This window comes from Nanorana parkeri, unplaced genomic scaffold, assembly GCF_000935625.1.
Source record: "Nanorana parkeri isolate BGI_ZX_2015 unplaced genomic scaffold, ASM93562v1 scaffold1842, whole genome shotgun sequence".
Classification (NCBI taxonomy): domain Eukaryota; kingdom Metazoa; phylum Chordata; class Amphibia; order Anura; family Dicroglossidae; genus Nanorana; species Nanorana parkeri.
Window position 1 is genome coordinate 176,476 of NW_017308110.1, and position 22,548 is coordinate 199,023.

The window sequence follows — 22,548 nt, forward strand, 5'->3', positions numbered from 1 at the left end:
GGAAAAAAAGAAAAGGAGGGGGGGGGGGGGGGGGGGGGGGGGGGAGAGTAATAGCTGATTATGGCCCTATGAGAGGGCCAATCACCAATGCAGAGAAATCTGGGAGGACTTTGATCATATGTGTGTCACTTACAAATATAACCTGATCTATGTGGAACCTCCAAACAAAACAATTCACTAATACTTCATGGACAAACAGATACTAATACCAGATCAAAAAAACTTAAAGGAGAACTATGAGGTGAGTGCTTTTCACTCACCTCATAGTTCTAGCCGACCTGTGACAATGAGACTGTCACAGGTCGGCTCAGTAGATCGGGAGGTGAGCGAACACATATCGGCGTTCGCTCACCTCTCGATCCTGTCACGGCTCTCCGCCGTGACAGGGGAGGGGCTGGATTCCCCCCTCCCCGCTCCGATCCGCCAGCGCTGACTGGCGGAACGGATGGGGCGGGTACAGCTGGCTCTGCCTCTAGATAGGCAGAGCCAGCTGTCAGTCACGCAGCTGGGCGGATCCCGGCACAATTGTCGGGATCCGCTTCAGCTGCGGCGTCTCAGTATACCGCGAGCTGTAGCTAGGGTGTAGCTATACTGAGCCTAGGGTGACGGGAGGACACTAGTTTGTGTCCTCCCGTCACCCTGAGAACTATGGGGAAAAGACTTAACCCCATAGTTCTCCTTTAATTAGGATACACAGTCATCATTCTACTGTAAAGATATGCTTTAATTTTAAAAATTATATATAATTGATGCTTTTTTTTTTACTAGATATATATCCTTTGAGCAATATATGTTCACTGTTGTCCTATATACAGTGAAGGGCATTTATCAAAACTGGGGCAGACAAAATCCGGAGCAGCTGTGCATGGCAACCAATCAGCTTCTCCCTTTCATTTTCAGATCATAACTGAACAAACTGAAGAGAAAAGCTGATTGGTCACTTACTATGCACAGCTGCTGCAGATTTTATTTGCTCCTGTTTTGATAAATTCCCCCCAGTGTTTTTTTTTACTTTATTGGGCAAAAACTAAAGAAAATGTATAAATGGGACTTTTGCCCAGATGGATACTAAATACTAGTCAAAGGGATGAAATACTTACCTGTCTTGCAGAAAATGCAGTTCCAAGCTCCCATCATTGCTGTTCATGTGGCCAAAGGCCTAGGCAGTTCACCACATAATCTCTGCTGCAGAGTAGAATCTGCCAATCTGAACTCAAGGGAGATGACATACCCAAATCCCTGTGCCATGGTCAAATAACTCAACTCAACTCAAATAAAGAATTAAAGACATTCTATTACCTTTCTTTTATCTATTCCAGGAAAATTAAGAATATAGCTTTAATTTAAATTGCACCTCAAAATTTAATATATATTGCAGTTTACCAGTCCTTAGATATGTTGGCTGCTACAATTTGCTCAGGCTTTTTGCACCTGGTGATCCTGCTAGTGGCCCCCCACCAAAAAAAAAAAACACAAAAAGAAAAATAATAATGCCATTGACTCAAGTGATCACATACACAAAGTCTCCTTGCATTCTGGAGTGAAAGGGGGCGCGGCAGTGCCATTCATGTCAATTGAATTCCAGACACCCCCGGCCCGCAAAAAATAGTGCATGCAGTGGCGTCACCTCCTCTCTCTGTCGGCGTCCATCACCAAGATGGCCGGCAGCAGGCCTCAAAAAGACCACTGCGCATGCGCGACCCCGGGTGACACCCAGAATGCATGGTAATACGAATGTCCTGCATTCAGGTGTAGTGCAATCACAAAACATTGTGCATACATTCAGTGGCGTCGCGAGGCTGGGTGTCACCCGGGGTCGCACATGCGCAGTGGTCTTTTTGACGCCTGCCTGACGTCACAGTCGGCTCCACCCAGTTGTTTATTGGCTGGCCAATAGGAAACAGGATGTGCGTTGTTTTTTTTTTTCTTTAAAATATTTTAAATTTTGTAAAAATGTTCCTATTTTTCTACATTTTTTTTCTCATTTATTTAACTTTTTTTATATTCTGCTCGCTACCATGGAGGTACTGAGCAGAATAGCCAACCAGAATGCCGCTTGCGGCATTCGGCTATTTACTTATTGCCGTTCGGCCCCTGTAAGAATAGGGGAGAACGGCAGAGAGTGAGCTGCCGAGCTTCGGCTTAGCTGATCCAGATGTTGGATCAGCTGAGTCAAACTCCTTCTGCACTTCGGCCCTGCCGAACATACAGAGTATATTCGGCTGACCGAAGGCAGCCGATGTACGGCTGATTTTAGCCGAGGTACGGCTGAAATCAGCCCTACAAGGCTGAAGTGAATAGCCGAACAGTGTTCAGCTCACTTCGGCTCCGTTATTCAGTCGGTGAATAACCCCCGTATCGTTTGCGCACGTATATAACGCTATATGTGGAACAACTGCACGGATTTTGCTAGTTTGTAGCTATTATATAGCCGTGAACGTGCAGAATCCGCTGGATTATCTCGCTTGCACTATTTTGGGGGCTGTGCGGTTTCGTACCGTGCGGTCCCACAACAGTCTGGACAAAGCACATAAAAGTGCATTGTTTTTTCTGTTTAGAGCGGCTCTGCTCGTATTCGGGCAGCCGCTCCAGTCTGGAAGGAGCTTTAACCCACAAGACCCCCAAAATACTGCAAGCGCAATAATCCGTCAGATTCCGCACGTTCGCGGCTATATAATGACCGCAAACGAGCGGAATCCGTGCAGTTCACATATAGCATTTGCATCCCGTGCAGGTTCCCACATGAAAAACCGCAGGGAAACGCAAACGCTGTATGTAAATAGAGACTAAAAGGTTAAAAATCTTCCCATTTACAGCTCAAAGAAAAATTTCATAAAATTCACTTACCAGCATCAGGGCTCCCGATCACCAGGTTCCAGTAGAACGCCTCCAGTGGGGGGCCCAGGGCCGGATCTCAGTGGGGGCTCCCCCAGCATGAGGCTCTCGTGCCTCCGTCCCTCCATACGCCCTCCGCGGTAGGTCCGCCCCCATCCACTGTGACACGCCCCCCCCTCAGAGCTCTTTTCGGCCACAGCGCTGTAGGAGATCCCGCTCTGTTAAAGCGGCAACGGCAGTGTAGTGGGGCCGGGAGGCAGGAGACACTGCCGTCGCCGTTTTAACAAACCCGCATCCTCTTCCATGCGGGCTGAAAAGCGCTCGGGGGTCGCTGACGGGCCCGTATGCTCAGTCCGCCCCTGGTAGGGGCCCGGCCGGGAAGATTGTGAGCTCTGCTCCTGACCGGGCCCCCCTCTGTTGCGGGCCCCATAGGGCCCGCATGGGTCGCTATGGTGGTAGTTCCGCCCCTGTCCCCATAACATATAGGGAAGGTGTTCTAGATTTCACAGAAGTAACCCCTGCAGTGCTTTTAAGACTGCGTGAGATTCTGCTGCTGAATCCATAAAAAGTTATGAGCTCACTGGATTTTTTGAAGGATCAACAGGTCTAAGGCCTGCAGAGTGCCCTGAAACTCATGTGGCTCTGTTATGCAAATCTTAATATTAGCGAGGAAGTTTGTGCCTAGGCTGCCCCTTTCTGTATCTTTGAATCGTCTGAGAGGCAGCCCATATAAATTTGCAGCCGATAACAAGGCACAGTAAGCAGGGCAGCGCCTTATCTTCCTACCTAAAATATTTTTTTACATAAGAGAGTGCCCTAGGTTTCTGCAGAGACCTCTATGTACCAGCATGTCGCTTAAACTAGCAGTTTGTGCGTTTTTTATTGATAGGTTTACACTGAAATTTGTTATTAGGTGAGCTCTAACAGAAAAAAAGTTACTTATTCTGTGTAAGCTGGGGACCATTTGTGGGTGAGCACTTAAACCTAAATGTTCTTCTGTTTTGGCATTCATTATGAGACAATGTCACAGAGCCCTTCCCTATGAGCAAAACCTAAATACACAGCATAGTCTTCAAAGTTAGTGGATACCACATGTTATGTTTTAACAAAGAGTTATTATGGCACAAGTAAAAAGGCTCATGTTCAAATAAGCTCATAGGACAAAAGCACAAAGATACATTTCAAAATCTGTTTTGTTGACTTGGCAGAGAGCAATATAAGTTTATCAAACTTTGTTGCCCTAGTTTCCCTCAAACTGAAAGGAACAATATGCCTTTATACAGAATTGTCAGGAAAAACAAAAAGTATAACATTTATCTCAGTGGTCCATTAACAAGCAAGTTAAAAGTAAAACGAAAACCATTAAAGTCATTTAGAAAAACAACATTTTATATCAATTGGACTTAAAATCCCCAGCGGTCTGATTATCTCAGTATTTGTTTTTATGTATTTTTTTTCTATTTTTGTTTCTATTTTTTACTTTTACATTTCCAGCCGGTTCTGCCCCCTTGTGACGCGGGCGCTCGCAAGGGACGGAAGACGGATGCCAGCATCGGCCGGAGGACACAGCTGGGCTCGTAGGGACAAGGTAAGTGACGCAGTGTAATCCCGACTGTGGCTCGGGGTTACCGCTTTTGGTACTGAAAATTAACCCCGAGCCACACTCGGGATTACAGCCAGGAAGGTTAAGGAAGGTAAGACCAGATCCTCTATTGTTGCCCAATTTATTAAGTACATAGCGCTATTTAACAAGAGTTCAGTGACTAAAGTTTAAAGATATAGAGATAATTAGGAGCAGTGTTCTATGCCTTCTGGAGTGGGTCATATTGGAAAACCTAGAATACTTATAACAGCAACTGGATAAAATGTTTTCCTAGTTTAGTTATTCCCCTAAACATGACTTAACTTTTAAAAATCTTCGTCATTTAATTTTTCACCATTAAAACATGCAGCCTAAGAAGGCTGAACAGCACTGTTACGGGTATGCAAATTTATGACTGTTTGCCAATCCAGCAACAAAGTTGTCATTTGCAGGTATATACACTGCCCCTGATGGCTAATGTGTGCAAGAGACACAGGAAAGGCAGAGGTATTTGATGTCATAGCGGTGATTAATGGCCTAGCTTTACCTTCTCTGTGCTTCGAACAGGCAGGATGTTGTTGTCCAAAAGGGGAATAACGATCTTGGGGGACAGACTAGAGCAGGGTTGGTTCGCTTATTATGCGCTAGTGGGTTGTTTCTAAGAAAATTGGTTCATATGTGGTAGTGACTTTTCTGTAAACACTTGAAAAGTAAAGGGCAACTCTAAGCAAAAAAAATATAGTCTAAGCATGAATCGAGATTGTTAGTATACTCATTTAAAATACATGTTCATTATTAAACTATAAATCCTCTGTTTCTTTTTATTGTTTAAGTTTATGAAACTCTGGAGGAAGAAACTGATTCTGCATAAGACCAGTTGAGAATGACCTTTTTTTCCCTCCAGACATGTATGACATACGTTTACTGGAAGAAGCAGTAGACGTGTTTTCAGCTTGAATTCCAGGATGACAGATATGGACAGTGGGAAGAAACATTATTTTTGCTGTGGTGAGGAACACATATGGCTTGTTTGAAAGGTATTCCTCACCACATTCACTTTGGAGAGATTTCCTATTGCGACTTCAGGACAGGAAGAGAAATTAAATCTCCCCAGCAGGACACAGGAAGCAAAAAATAACCCGATTGGGGTTTTAACCCTCCCCTACTCTTATCTAAAATGTTAAAAAAAGGTTGACAGTGCACACTCTGATTTTTAATGTGAATTGCTAGACTCCTTTGACCTTTAGCCACTAACATCTTTCAAAAAGTAATTGGAGGACAATTAGCTTCTCAACCCCACAAATGTATAGTTACACATAAGTAATCACTCACACATATAAAATAAAGCAAAAATATGTGATTTTGTTATACTTACTACTGAGATCAACCTACTGTAACTCATGACTGGAAACAACGCATGAGGGGTAAAGTGATTTATTCACTCTTCTCAACTGAAAGTAGGTAGCATTAGATGGTTCAACAAAAATTTCGCAACAAGCTGCAAAATCTTTGTTTTTGATATTGGGTGTCTCTGGTGATTAGAATCACACACAAATCACCACCTCAGGCCCCACATGACCTGATGCTTACCTGTATCAACAATTAAGGCAGGGACCGGAATAAGGCTATCCTTATGCATTTTGCCCAACAATTCTTTGAGAAGCATTTCCAAGAAGGATCCTCTTGGGAACTACCAAATACCATATATAATTGCTAGCACCCGCCTCATTTTAAGTCAGTGCTTAAAAGTTCTACTGTGCAAATGTTTTATTGCTAAATGCGAAGAATTGTTATCTCCATGTCTTCACCAAATACATTGGCACAGATTTTTGTATTTTGTCTGGTGTGGGGCTGCTCTTTTTTGCATGCAATCCAGGAAAAGAAGGCTTGGCTTCTTGGAAGCAATGGAATGTGTTTGCTTTCTGCAATTACAGGAGAATAGCAGCTGGGAACCTATGTAGTCTGTGGAGACAATACTGGTGAGCTTCTAAGCTGCCATGCCCTTGCAAGAAATGCTGAGATACATGCAATGGCTTTAGTTTTAGCATAATATTATATACTTATTTATATATATAGTATATTTATTGCTGAAGTGAATAAGTATGTCGTTTGAAAAACACATGTATAGGCTGCGTCAAGGAATGTTAAAGTTTGCTTGGACCTGGTCCCAATAGCAAGAGGTTATGTAATCTCATATTCATGTCTATTAATAGTGTATTACTGTACTATGGGGGTTACTGTGTTGGTTAATTACTCCTTTATTTTTTTCTCTTGGAGCAGTGTAAATAGGAGCTCTTTTTTTTACCTTTTATCTATTTGTTGTGTGTGATGCATTATGGTTTTGGAAAAAAATATAAATAATCTGATTTAAAAAAAACCCCCATAATATTTGAAGAATATCTGGATTTTTAAACTACATGGGAATTTGTCTTAACTGGCTATGCAGAGTAGTGGACCACAATGTAAGTCACTTGTTGACATTGTCAACTGTCATCTACATGTGTAATGTAAAGAACATATATCATCAAAGACTTATTGATGAGACTTCCTAAAAACTAACAAACCTGCCTCATTATGTATTTTGTTTTGACTGTAATATACACTGAGTGGCCAAATTATTATGACCACCTGACGTTTGTAGGCAAATGAGTTATAATTAGCTATAATTTCGCGCTGAAGTTGCTAGAGCGTCAGACCATTATAAATAGGGAAGCAGGTTGTTTACCACGACAGTAGTAGTGATTTTTTTCTGAAGATATGGGTAAACAATGCGATTTAACAGCCTTTGAACGTGGGATGATTGTTGGCGCTCTGAGCCATGGAGCGAGTATCAGCAAAACAGCAGAATTTGTTAAATGTTCAAGAGCAGCTGTTGTTAAAGTGTTTAAAGACTGGACTGTCAGCCGAAAATCTGGGTCTGAACGTGCGAATTGTGGTCGTCAGCGACTAGTCAATGTTAGGGCAGAACGGAGAGTAGCAAGACTGCTACAAGACAACAGAAGGGCAACAGTGCAGTGTCAGATTCCTCGCATCACCTTTCAACATCTCGTGGAGTCACGAGGCGGCCCAACAAAGTCATCTCGTGGCCCAACGAAGTACTGACGGGGTGGTCATAATAATCTGGCCACTCCGTGTATGTCATTAAATACATATTAGAGGATCTGCAGCTGAAACAATACCTCTTCTTAGATAAACATGAATCTGTTTGTTTTCCTAAGATATAAATACCCCGTCTCCCAAGACTTAAAATTACAGGAAACACTGGGGAATTTCTAGCTGCTATTTTCAGTAGACTTGAGATAAAGGTTTATTCAGGAGAAAAACTACATTGGTTTTAAGCTAATGTATTTGCTAAATAAAAGGGCTCCCATAACTATTAAAGGTATTATACACGAGTATTTTGTGTTTTGCCTTGTTTTTAAATATATTTAAAACATAAATATGAAGATATATGATATACCGTAGGTATATAACTTGAGAAAGGGAATTATATTTTTGAATTACTCAAATAAATATGATTGCAGCTGGGGAAAAAAAAGACAATCCACAATTAATATTGTTTCTAAATGAAGCCTTGCTTTGCACCATTCAAGTATACAGAAATGCCATAAGGCCTTTCAGTTATGCTCAGCATCCACAGATAGAAAAAATTAGAGTATGTAGCGCTCACAGATCCACCATTTGTGAGAGGAGTGGATAAAGGAAGTGGTTATCTGTTTATAGTAAGGGAATATTTAGTAAACAAAATATGCTTATATGCTGCAGCTTTGTATGACTGCAAAGACCTTAACAATTATATAAAATGCAAAGCGAAAAAGCAAAAGGCAGAAACATATCAATCTGGGAGGTTTTTTTTCCCCAGAGAAAAAGTAGGGTATGACATGAAGAAACAATGTCAACGGTCATAAATAATTCAAGCACCGGGAGCATTCATTTAATTAAGGCATGCAAATATTTCATCAACTGGGAAATGAATGAATATTGATTTGTAAAATACAGTCTTTAGGTTGTCGACATCATAGTAACATAGGTGAGGTTGAATAAAGACCAAGGTCCAGTCAGTACAACGTGTGTGTGTGTGTGTGTGTGTGTGTGTGCGGATAGCAGTGCCAGTGGAAGGGAATTCCACATTTTTACAGTGCCCTTGCGCGTTTTAAGATTGAACCCCCTCTCTTCTAACCTCTTGTGTCCACGTGTTATTAATACTGTTTTTAGTGAAAACAACTTGTTCCAAATATTGTGGTCCCCATTGATGATTGTGAAGGCTGCAATAAAGTCCCCTCTTAATCGCCTCTTTTCTAAGATGAATATGTTAAAGGCCTCAGGCCTTCTATCCCTTTAATTAATTTTGTGGCCCTTCTTTGAACTTTCTCTAGCTTGAGGACATCCTTCCTGAGAGTTGGTGACCAAAATTGCACCTTATACTCAAGATGAGACCGAACTAGTGATTTATAAAGTGGAAGTATTATTCTTTTATCCCATGTTAAAATCCCTCTTTTAATGCAGGATAGTATTATGCGTGCTTTGTTGACCGCTGCTTGGCATTGCATGCTACTGCCAAACCTGTGATCTACAAGCACCATGTCCCTTTCCATGTTTGTCTTTTTTAATGCAGCCACCCCCCCCCCCCCCCCCCCCAGATAGTAGTTTGTGCACTCGTTCTTTGCACCCATGGGTATAACTTTACATCTACATACTAAATTTTATCCAGGTCTTGTTGAACTGCACATATCTCCTGTTTGGAATTTACTATCCTACACGGTTTAGTATCATCTGAAAAAATGGAGATTGAACTACCTAAGCCAAGCTCTATGTCATTGATGAATAGGATCAACAGGATTGGTCCCAGGACTGACCGCTGGGGCACCACACTCACGACTTTTGCCCAATTAGAAAATTAACCATTTATTACTACCCTCTCCGTTCTTGCAGCCAGTTTTCCACCCATGTTCAAACAATCAGATGTGTAAAAAAAAACAAATACTGTTTTTTCTGTATTTCTAAATAATGCACATATGTCTACATAAACAATTCCATATGTTATGGTGTATTTAGGATTATAATTGATGTAATACTGTATGCTGTATAGGGTTGCACAGATACCAAGTACAGTACTCGGTACAAGTACGAGTACATATACCGATACTTTTGAGCTCCAAGACTACACTAGAGACAAATTCAAAAATTAGGAGGCAGGTGTCATTTGTAAGGAGCACACGGAGCTCCTGGGATTTGTACATCTCTGTTTTAATGTATGATTCTGTTTTTATAAATATAAATAAAGGGATGCACAAATACCAGTTTTGCGAGTACAAGTACTGGTACTTGCCGAGTACTTACAAGTACGAGTACTGATACATTTTTGTTTATTGTCATGTGACAGTTTTTCTAAAACAATACAGACTAATGATTTCAAGACAGTGGTGGAGTGCCAGCGCCAGGTCCCAGCTGCAACCGCTGCAACCCTGGTAGTTCTCATGAAAATGCCAAGTATCTGCACTGGTACTTGAAAAGTATCTGTGCAACCCTAATGCTGTACATTCCAATAAGTCTAGTTGGAGCTTTTGCTTATCTGACAATACAATTTAGTGAAATAAGCTAATGAGTCCACTTTTTTCATGTAAATATATTAAGCAATAAAATAAATATTCCCAGTTGTGGACAGCTACAACACTCTTGTTATAATACCTCTCCGTCTGCCACTGCTAATGGTGTTAACAGGATCCCTGCCAGAAATTCTAATGGCACACGCTGAATTCTGCTAGTACCTCTAATGGTACTCACAGAATTCCTGCCAGAAATTCAAGGTCTCCCTGAAACAATGCTAGATGTGTCCCCTGATCCAAGATGTTTTTAAGCACCAGCCCTGAAAGGGCCGTCTTATCAGCCTAGTGCCAAAAGAACCATACGACATTACGAATTGTTTGTTGCTGACGTGAATCAACCTGACCACTCTCGTCTGCAGCCTGCCTATGGTAGGGTGATCCTGAAGACTGTGACCGGTTACCAGCTTGCAGTAAAACCCGCCTCCACCATCAAGAACTCTGGTGAAAACTGGCTGGTGCTTTGGTTCGCGCCTTGGGTGAGTTTGCATTACCACCAGGGTGTGTGGCTGTAATAACTCTTCTCTAGGTTTCCTTGAACTGGTTTTTATACTTGAGCCCAACATGTTTGTTGGGTATTTGTACCTTTATGGTCAAGTAAAGCTGCATGTGCCACATAACAATTACGAGCCTGCTTTAACACAAGGTGGGGTATGTACCCGGCTCTTAGTGTGCAAGTACTGGTTGCAGGTGGTCACTTAATGCATCACATCTGCTCCTGGATGTATTTTTTAAATGTTTTACAGGTGCCTGCAATCAATATATACATCAAGATATACAAGATCTATGACTCACATTAAAGTCATCCTGCAACTAATGTGTGGCAAACACAGCTTTCCCAAATTGGGATGAATGTATGCATGAAACTTGTACAGGGCATAGGGCAGATTAATTGAGTCTAGCTTGAGTTATCCTATTTTGTCAGTATAGTAGTTGACCAGCTTTTAAGAGTGTAAAACTAATCCACATATATTTCAGACTCACTAGAGATCAAGGGTATACAAGATACAGGACTTCATTTTTTACTTCTTTATGCATATTGTTGCTAACTCTAATTGTGAAAAATGTGGAAACTAACAATCTAGCAGCAATATTCAAGAAAAAATGTCAGACAGAGGGATCATTACAAGGGTATGACAGCACTAGTCAAAGACAAGTTTACTAGCCTAAAGGCAAAGGTAGGAATGCCTGGTATAAGCTTTAACATCAGTACTATAATCAATCATAACAAATGCAAAATTGCTAAATAAGGACACCTTTCTCATTCTGCATTTAACAGGTGGTCATGAAATACTACAGAAAATTAATCAAATGCTAAAAAGGTATAATCAGTGGATCAAACTAAAACTGATACAGTGCACACCTCATTTTTGTAAAGTTAAAATTTACAGGGCCTATACAGGTATATAAAAGAAAATAATGATGGATGTGTCGGAAAACTTTCTTGTAGTGGCCAATCACAGGAGCCTGTGGGCACACAACCTTTGGTGTCTAAAGCAACACCCCTTGGCTGGAATTATTGTCAGTTGGTACACAATCAATGACGCTGTGATTTCAAATCACCAAAACTATCAAAAGTGCACCTATTCATTAAATGGTGGAGATATAGGGTAGAAAAATAAATATTTCTTCAGTAAATCTGTGTGACTTCTTAGTATGGACTAGGTTCACACCTGCACGACACCTGGGACGCGCGTCCTGGGGCTGCGCGATCATGTGCTAGTGCACACAGTGGTTGCTGTGTGACCCCCCCCATTGATCTCAATGGGGTGACATTCGCGCGGCAATCACTTAAATAAAAAAAAAAAAAGGTACATGTACCTTTTATGTGAAACACCACACGCGGCTTTCGTAGCCCCGATTGTGTTCACTTGCATTCAGCGGAATAGCGGCTGCGAAATCACGCGATCCGCCCGACGCAACTGGGGTGCCATTTGAAAATAATGGCACCCACAACGTGATAGCATGCAGTGTGCGACGCCGTGACAGCACGGTTTTGTGCACAATTGCCACGCTGTGAGGAGTTGCCCAGGTGTGAACCTAGCCTTAGTCAGAGGAGCGTGGTGGGGGATATGGCGGTCAAAGCAGCAACTGGAAACGCTGCATCCTTGTAGTGTTGCATAGAAAATGAAACACTGGGGAACCATTAATGAAACTGTAAATATTTAAAGAGAAAACAAAGGACAGGTATGTCATACAGAGAAATATATATTGGCTACAAGTCCAGAAAACCACACTGTAGGTCCTGCAGCTTAGCAGCAGCGGGAAGGCACAGGTTGCCACCTCTGTGACAGAAATGTGAACACTCCCACTTACTGGAGCTGCTCAATTGTGCTGTCAATGGCAGGTCAGGAATGAATATACAGGATGGTGTGGGAGCAAACATTTATGAGGGGATTGTCCTTATGGAGGGGCTAACAATATTAACTACTAATGTCTGTTGAGAGTCTGGGGTGCAAACATGTGTGATGAGTGAAAATCCCTCTTATCATGGTGCACAGGTGAGAATAGGAGCCTTCTTCTTTATAGTGCATGATGTGTAGGCAAATGTGCAGAGAAAAAAAAAGGAAAATCCAGTCTTTGAGATATTTGTATAGCCTATGGTTCCAGACTGAGAAGGGAACATGCGACTTATATCCAGCTTATTGCAGGAAATCTATATCTTAGAAAGTTCTCATAAATTGTACCAAGATGCAGCTGTCCTATAGAAGCTGTTGGAAACCATTCAGAACTCACATGTCTGATGGATTTAAGCTCCATAAAATACAAGGAAATGCTTCACCAATTATATGAACTTGGGCATATATGTGGAAAGACATTGGCACGCTCCCTAAGGTCAAAATGCACACACACATATATTCCCAAAATTAGGCTCCCCTCATAAAAAGTGGTACAACAGTCTCAGAATATAGCGCAAACCTTTCATGCCTATTATTCTGACTTAGACCACATAATCCTACCACTGAAAATCTGGATCTAGTTTCCTATATTGCTGATACAGCTTTTCCCCCGTGATTTGCTATGGGTGCTTTTCTTTATTTTGGATGCACATGATCTTTCTCATATGTGTATGGCACTGGAATCCAGGAGGCTGAAGCCATTGACATCTCTTATACTGCAAACAGCTTTTCCAGGGTACTAATAGTTGGTATTTTTAATGGTATGTTCAACTTCAGGATTTATACCATGCTATATGCCAAAAGACTCTGTATTGAACCACTGATGCCCTTTGAGGCATTGCCTCAACAGTTAGAAGGTCTGGCTCATGTATTTTCAATGCTCAAAGTATTTACTCTTCCAGGCAAAGTACATTGCATACACTGTTAAAAGTGACAACTATGTTTCTTTTAGCTGCATGCGCACTTCACCATTGTAAATCCACTATTAGAGAGTGGGTAAAATTATGATCCCATATTATGAGGATGGAGAAACTGACTGCACAAGTAAATTAAAGATTTCAGACCTATTTCCAGACCTATTTCCAGACCTGGAGTCCATAGCTTTTATATATGGAAATGGCTCTTGCGAAGGACCCCTGCCATCTCTAAATGGGTTTTCCCCACTACACCCACTATTCCCTGATGCACACAATTTCTTTTCTGTACACCTTTTTTCCCCTTTCTTATATACCTCTCTCTTTTGATTCTTCTACCTGGACATCCCTGACACCACCATACAAGGACTTTTTTCCCCCATAATCTATTAGTTCCAATCCATATTTCTACTGTTAATTTACTGTGGTGGTGTTATGCAAGCTACAAATCCAGTAGTATAGGGATAATAGAGCAGAAAAAAAGTGAAACATTCCTGTTCTTTTTTTCCACAATATTGCCAGTACAACTGTCAGGCGAGGGGGCTGCAGTATTTACTTTTAATTTTTGGTCTTATAGAAATAAGTTATAATATATGAATGAGGTTATACAGTCCTACCTACTGTAGGGATACTTCAATGCAACATAACTAGAGGGGGAAAATATGCAGCACCTTTTCTGCTCAAAAGAATAGCTTTCCTACATTTTGATTACCAAGGTGCCTCATTTTACACAGGTCAGAAAGGTCAGAAATCCGAGATGTTCCTCCTCATTTTGCATACAATAAATTCAATGGAGACTGAAAGCTGATGCTTCCTTTCATGCGATGTTTGAAGGTATGGCTCAGGCAGCTTTGTAAGCCTTGCAGAATCCCAGAAAGTATGCACATATTCAGTTTGTGAAATGCATGTTTTATGGACCTGAATATGAAGCTCCATGCATCAAACCAAGTCATTATGACCTTTCCCAATGCTGGATTTTTACATTTGATGTAAAAGGAGTAAGCAACAGAAGTGAGGCAACACAGATGAAATAGGAACTGCAGTGTGCTGTTTCCAGTGTTGGGAGTCCTAAGAAACTAGTCAAGTGATTAATTTCAGCAGACTCCAACTATAAACTGAAATATCAGTCTTGGGTGGTTTCGGACTCATACTTTAAATGTATTGTAAAGATAATGTTTGCACAATTCACAGATTAAATGTGCGGGAATTGGGTAACGTTTCGCATAAAACATATATGATTTGATAGAATCTCCTAATTGTATGTGTATATTGCATGTAGGTGAGCCATAGTGGTTATGCCAGAGGAATGATACATTTGCATAGATTACTATAGCGCCACCTTCCAAAGCGTTATAGGAATGCATCCAATTAATCTTATACTACATTCAATTACATAGTCTACAAAACATTTACCTAATCACATTTTTCATGTTTTAGCCATGTCTTCCATGCACCCACATTTTTAAACCAATTATGTTAACTGTGTATTTCTCAAAAGAGAAACTACATAAAAAGTTGCTGTTTGCAACCAAATATATTGCAAGTATGAAAACCTGTAGACCTTACTTGGTTCTCAAACTTCAAGCTGTACATGTTTTTATATAAGTAAAATCTAATTTCCTGACATTACAAGTTTATTTAGTCAAAAGCTGCAATGAAAATGAGTAAAGTGCAATAACCCAATGGCACATTGAACCATGATTGGTTTCCATAGGTTATTGCATTTAGCACATAATTCCATTTTGTGCTGACTTATTAAAAAACGTGTTAGCCTGTACTGTTAATGGAACCATTTCCAACCCTTCTAGTACTTTATTGTAAACATGCTTGCGGATGAGAAAAATCTAAAAACAGCATAATTTCTTATAGATTAAGGAGCAATTGTTATCCAATACAAGGTGTGAAAATGCTAGATAATTCAATTATTCTAGCCTTATCCACATGAAAGTCTGTATCAGAACTGCTGCATTACTGTTTACTAACACTGTGAACAAAATGAAAACAGCATAAACTTCACAGATAAGGTACATTACCACGATCTTCACAACCTAGTTTCCACTATAATATAAATGCCAATGCTTTAACAAGCTATATATCGCAGAGCACTGGAAGTGTAAAAGACATTTCCTTCTAAATCCACAGCCACCCTGTCTCCCACAAATCAAAATAACCTATAAATACATATTGTTCTTTTTGAATCTTAAGTATATTATATAAAAAATAGGGTCCTTGCTACCTGAACAGATGTCAATGACTGCTTTATAAATGTCTATAATTGCAAAACACCTGCACAAATAATGGAAAATCAGTATAAACTAAATCTGGTCATATTTACATTATATATTATAGTAATAAGTAATTTACATTCGTACAACCTATTCATATCTTTAGAGTTACAATAAGAAACCTGCAATCTCTAAAACACACCTGGCAGTGGTATTCAATAATGATCCCCATTAGTGAGCGTCTTACCTTGGGCCTGCCTGGAGGGTGAGAGTGCTGAAGAGCAGCTGTTATCTCCACTGTCTCAGGAAAAAAAAAATCAGCTTTCCAAATGCGAGTTTCTTCTCAGATCCCACCGTACACCAGTAAAAAGATATTTGCTTCTGATGCACCTCTGTGACGTTTCTTCTTTCAGTGTAACAGCCAATTCCACAGCACAGACAGCAAGAGCTCTCAGCACACTCAGGACCTAGATGGAAAGTAGATTCCACTCAACGAAAAAAGGTGTTCTCGCCCCCACCTTATTTTTTACTTTCCCAGCGGCTCATAGTGTTCCTTTCTGGGTGGGACCCACTCTGCTAGTTTAAATGTAGCCCTGAAACACTAGACAAATGGGACTTGAGACAGCCTCTGTACTCTGTGCATCGCACACATGAGAATGAGGAAGTGTCTTTGGGTGAAAGGAGAGAGGAACACATCCCTCATCCAAACACAAACAGACATTTTTTTTTTCTTTTTTGGAAGTACTGATTTGCTTAACCATTGTCAATTGCAAGCAAGCAAGCAGAGAGATGAAGAAAAACATCTGCACTTAACAATAACAACACTTACTAAGAAAATGTAGTTACACTAATATAAATTCTTCATGATTACAAAATCTTTAGGAGGATGTGATTAAATATATTACCAGCTTGTCACATGAAAGTTCAGTCACAGACAAAAAAAGCTGTGATAAAAGTCCATGGGTATGAAAAACTAATATTTCAGAGTAGTTTCTGGCAAGTTGAATCATATAACTGGCTTTTAAAAAATCTCAAATAGTTCAGTGGCAGGAGACCCATAAGAAATATTAGCTTTGTGGCTCGCAAAACAATTCCAAATGCTCAGATGCTTGATTTTACTGATATGCATATGGCTCTCTGCAGCTTTGTGGCATGTATACATATGCAGTCATGGCCAAAAATACTGGCACCCCTACATTTCTGTCAGATAATGCACCACTTCACACAGAAAATTGTTGCAATGACAAATGTTTACTCATTCTCATGTTCATTTCTTTTGTTTGCATTGGTATGACACAAAAGTAGCTGCTTTTTGACGAAACAAAATTACAGCTTTTTGGTAAAGCCCATCATTCTACTGTTTTCAGAAAAAGAAATGAGGCCTGTGAAGAAAAAAATACAGTCCCTACAGTCAAACATGGTGGAGGTTCACTGATGTTTTGGGGTTGCTTTGCTGCTTCAGGCACTGGATGTCTTGACTGTGTGCATGGCATTATGAAATCTGAAGACTACCTAAGAATTCTGGGGTGCAATGTAGGGCCCAGTGTCAGAAAGTTGGGTCTCCGTCAGAGGTCATGGGTCTTACAGCAGGACAATGGCCCAAAGCACACATCAAAAATCAACCAGAAATGGTTTCAGACAAAGCGCTGGAGAGTACTGGACTGGCCAGCAATGAGTCCAGATCTGAATCCCATAGAGCACCTGTGGTGTCCTACTAAAACAAACAAAAGAAATAAACATGAGAATGTCTAAACATTTCTAATTGCAAAAATGTTCCCCGCGTAGTGGTGCATTATCTGAGAGAAATGCAGGGGTGCCAATATTTTTGACTATGACTATCATTCTTATCTATTACAGACAAACTTGGTTTTGTACTTTTTCATCATAGATTTATATGAAAACGTCAGATACAGCCAAAGCATGCTGTACTTCGTAGCTTGAATTAGAACTGGATGAGCACGAAGTGTCAGTGTATCCCATTTGCAGTGAGGACTGGATCAGTCCTAGATACATGGGTGATTATAGTCCCTTACTGCATAAATAGCATGGAGAAGAATCTTGCAGTGGATCAGTTACACATGATTGGGCAATTGTGCCATCATGAAAGATTGATTGCTGCTACAGTGTATACTGCTTGTTTGCCTACCTCCATAGAAAACCATTTGTTCCATTTATTTAGCAATCAGTTGCTACTCCTACTGATTAATTGCTAGTAATTTTAGTAGTACAGTTGAGCTACTAAAAAATATCCTGTGGCATAATCATGTAACTGTCAGCAAGTAGTAGGACCTCTCTACAGTAACAGATTAAAATTGACAATGAAAGCAATGTTACATATAAGCAAGCAAATATAAAGCCAGGGAGGGTAAACGCAGAGTGAAAATCACTTTCAAGCCTCTGAAACATTCATTATGACATGCAGCATTTTTGTGACATGCTCCAAATGTCTGAGCAATGACCGATCCCTCCTGAGAGCAAAATATAAAATAAGAACCCTTCCACTATGTAACTGAAGGGTTTTAAAAAGTTGTGAAAGGGCCCAGTGGTGTGGTGATTCAAGTAAGGATAAAGTGATACATCACCACCTGTTTTCAATGACAGCTTTGCCAGTCTAAAGTCATGTTTGAAGATGACTTGCAATCAAAATAAAATGTCACAAGAAAGCTTACATAACGACATCTTACAGTAGATGTATTTAGTACCTATACTTTAGTACCTATAATATCCACTTTCGCAATCAAATTTGAGAAAACCCCTCTATATGTGCGTTATGCATTTCTGTTCACACAGCATACTGAAAAATAACTTTTTAAAAAACCCAAAAGGTAATGGATACTCTTTTCCTGACCAGCAGGTTTTATGCAACTTTCTTAGATGCACAGAACAAAACCTGAGCATCAGTTGCTTGGGGGAATTCTTGAGAGTAGAGTGTGTGCAGTGCATGGACATCCTAGGTAAAAAGCAGTGGCGTAACAATAACCATAGCGACCCAGGCGGCCGCTATGGGGCCCAGGCCCAGCAGGGCCCGGCCAGGACACCCCCCTGATGCCGTGCGGGCTGCCTGGGTCGCTATGGGTTCAAACGCACCGCTGTTCAGGTCACCGTGATCTGTGCAGCGCTGCGTTCTTCTCCATTGCCGCTGCTGAGTCAATGAGAGTCAGCAGCGGCGGTGGAGGAGGCGGGCCCGGCGACGGAGGACGGAGCGGGCCCGGCGACGGATGGAGGAGGGAAGACGGAGGAAGAAGAGGTGGACAGGTAAGGAGTGTGACCAGCCCACCTGAGGGTCACCCTGCAGAGCCCACCATGGAGAGTCTATGGTGGGCTCTGCAGGGTGACCCCCAGGTGAGCTATGTGGGCTCTTCAAGGGGTGTAACTAGAAATCACAGGGCCGCATACAAAATTTTGCTATGGGGCCCTGTGATTTCTAGTTACACCCCTGGTAAAAAGTATAGGTATTTGCTTTAAGCAGCGACACACATTGGTGGCCTGTACAGTGTGTGTCGTGTTGGGTTGAGTGGGAGGAGTCAATACCTATTACTAAGCACACAGGTTTATTCAAAGGGACAGGCTATGAGCAAAATACCTGTTTGCACTTGAAAGGTTAGGCAAGTCTTAGACTGCTGAGTAAGTTTACTCCAGCATTCTCAAGGCAACCTAGCCAAGAAGCAGTGTAGGAATTGAGCCATATATAGTCTCCTCTGGTAATAATGGTATCTGGCAAATCCTACAGAAAGCTAGCTTGGCAAAAGTTGGAGGCCATTTGCATTCACATTACAGTGACAAGGCCCAAGAAGTAGATTAGCTGCCAAATATTATGGCACAGTATTTAAGCAGGAGACTACGCCCTTGTGATGTGCACTCTTGCGCCCAGTTATAGTAGGTAGCAGTAAGGCATGGTGACATCAGTAATGCCTCTGGAAAGCTGGGGCAGAGATACTTTTTTTTTTTAGCAACAGCTATATACAGCATTTTTATAACCTTTGCAGACAATTTGACTTTGGGGGTGGGAAGCATTCAATACATTTACGAATAGACAGTGTCACTGTATAAAACTGGCATATTCATGTGCAACAATTTAGCAGGTTATGTTGGATTCTTTCAGGTCATGAAAAGTTTGAAATGGAAGTTAAGGTACTACATAACAGATTTTTGGAAAGGGGTTATTTCAGCTCAATATTAGCATACGACATTGCTAAAGTGAAAAATAGAAATTAGTTGTTGAAGGCACAGCAGAGAAATTATTTTAAAAAAAAATGGCAATGTGGTCTTCTCTACTGAATTTAGTCTGGAATACTGTATAGCAAATTTAAGTGAATTTATATAGTGACACCGTCTATTCGGAAATCTTAAAGAATGGTTACAAGGTCTGCCACCATTTTAGGTATTGATCCCCAATGTATTTAAAGAAACAGTTTCCAATAAAAACACACTTCACAATTATCATGTGTTTGACTGTAGAAGAAAGATTTAAGGAACAAAGTGGGCAGCCTATAGGCTAGCCATAGGATTATACGCTTCACTTTTTTCTGGTATCTGCTCTTCCCCCTGGCCATAGAATTTCCCCCCTCCAATTGCTGCTGCCAGTCCTTCACCCTGAAATTGTGGAAGGGTGGGCAGCCTATGGCTGTTGATTTTTTCCCCTGTAGCAATGTCTCCAGTGCTCTGACTATTATGAAATGAATATAAAAAAAGTACAACTGGCTGCCAAGTGTCTGGGAGAAAGATTATGCTGAAACAGAAAAAAATGGAGACATGCTTTCTGCAGCTCAACCACCATTTTTTTTTTATTTCTGCTCCAGCAGCAGATACGTTTAAAATGGGCCATAGAGATAGCAGTAGCCTCTAATTCTGCTGACTCCTTATAGCCAGTTTGTGGGTCTTTGGTGGGATTATCAGAAGAGGAGGAGGAGGAAAAGGGCATATTAGCAGCACTTACAAGCAAATGGCGGCTATGCACCTCGGAGGAGTAAGAAAAGGCTTTGTCAGCCACTTCACTAACCCCTGTGTGATTAGCCACTGGCAACTATCTCTAAAATAATATACTCTCTAATGTTTATTTTAAGATAAAACCTGCATCGTATCTCCCTCTTATATTGCGGCCTAAACAAGCGGCTTACAAACTATCCAGCCACTGAACATTATTTGAGGCTATTGTCTCTCAGATAATACACTCTAATGTTTATTTCAAGATAAAATCTGCCTTATCTATGTGCTACCTATTCGGGTGCTGTCATGATGCTGGCCAGTTTTAGAAAACATATACCTGAAATCTGAAAATGTAGAAATAGATATTGGAAGACTATACCATAGATAGACAACTTCCAGAGGGGAGGGGGTTGTGTCCTTCAATGATTGCAGAGAAAAGGTTTTTACAGCGAGTACAAAAATCCTATTTTGTCTTCCGTTCATTGAAGGACACAGCCATTTCTTAATTCAATGGAGTGAGACTGAAGAGTGGCTAACCAAACAGATCAAGGAAGAGGAACCCACACACTAAACAGCCGCTTGCAGAACTTTGCGGCCAAAACCTGCAACCACAGAGGCAACAACATCAACTTTAAAATAACGTTTGAAGGTGTGCACCGACGACCAGGTGGCCGCCTTAGAATCCAGCATAACAGTAGCCTGATGCCAAAAAGCCCACGAAGTGCTAACTGAACTGGTGGAATGAGCTGTAATCGGAAAGGGAGGAGATTGACCCCCAAGGGCTTAGACCTAAACAATAACCTGTCTAATCCAAAGCAAAATGGTGGCCACAGAGGCCGCCTCACTCTTCCTGGAACCCTCAGTAACAACAAAAAGGAAATCCGTCTCACGAAAAGACTCAGTAGCAGAAAGATAGATATGCACAGCCCTAAAGACATTCAAACAGTGAAGGGCCATCTCTTTAGGGTGTGTAAAAAGGAAGGCCGCGGACGATGAACCACCTTGTCCTTATGTAAGACCAAAAACAGAGGTTTACAGGACAAGGCAGACAATTTCGAAACCCTACGAGCCGAGGTGACGGCCAGCAAGAAGACTACCTTCTGGGACAAGGTCAATAAAGGTAGTTCCTTAATATTTTCAAAGAGAGGTTTCTGCAAGTCAGAGAGCATTAGGTTAAAATCCCACGGGGCAAGGGAGCGCAAACCGGAGGGGAAACACAAGACACCCCCTGGTTAAAGGTACGCACCAGGGAGAGTGAGGTTGATAATATCATTTAGACTTATCATTTTGCTTCAGACAAATGCTTGCCCTTAAAGGGTAGCTCCATCGGTGCCTTCTTAGAGGTCTGGTCAACAGACCAGCAGTTGAGCCACATAAGACAATGCAGAAAAACCATAGACACTGATAACTTAGATAGCAAGGGTCCTGTATCCAGTGAAGCATTGCAGATGTGCTGAAGACCATGGACTAGTTGATCGTCCAATTCCACATACGCAGTAGACACCTGTTCACTCTTCAGACCCTGCTGCAAGAGCTTTGCCCACTCAGCAGCAAAACTGAACCAGACAACGCAACCGCCTCTGCTTTTCTATCCGTCGAATCCTTAAAGGAGGGAGATTCCTCCACCGGAATCACCAGCCACAGCAAGGCCAAGTGGCTCCACCGAACCACACCCACACTAGAAAGTGATTCTGAGGGAGGCTAGTGATCACAGTGATGAACAGACGGGGCACACAGCGCAGAGTGGCAGAGGCAGACACACTAGAACTCCCTCAGCAAGGAGGGGAGGCAAAGAAAGGAAGGCAGCAGGGGGCAAGCAGTGGTGGTTGTCAGAGGACAATCAAGGCAGATAAGCCCATTAAGCAGGGACCCACTGAGTAGGGAGGGGACCACCTGCAGCCCAAACACCCAGGGAGGACACAGGCACACAAGTCCACACCCATTCCCCAGAGGGAGGGATTTTCCTCACTTACCTGACCAGGCCGAGTGCCAGTCCTTGACCAAAATCGCCTCCAACTGCAGCAGGAGGCACTGGGGGCATAGGCGGGGACATTGTGACAAAGC

At 41.6% G+C, this 22,548-nt stretch overlaps 1 protein-coding gene across 1 annotated transcript in view; it reads right to left on the bottom strand.

Annotated features, from left to right (window-relative positions):
- PAPLN (papilin, proteoglycan like sulfated glycoprotein) overlaps nucleotides 1-16,193 on the bottom strand; it is a 79,541-nt gene extending 63,348 nt beyond the window's left edge. The window contains exon 1 of the mRNA XM_018571804.1: nucleotides 15,806-16,193. The gene's annotated coding sequence lies outside the window, so the exon portion shown is untranslated. The remainder of the gene's footprint in view (nucleotides 1-15,805) is intronic.
- Between the last annotated feature and the right edge of the window lie 6,355 nt (nucleotides 16,194-22,548).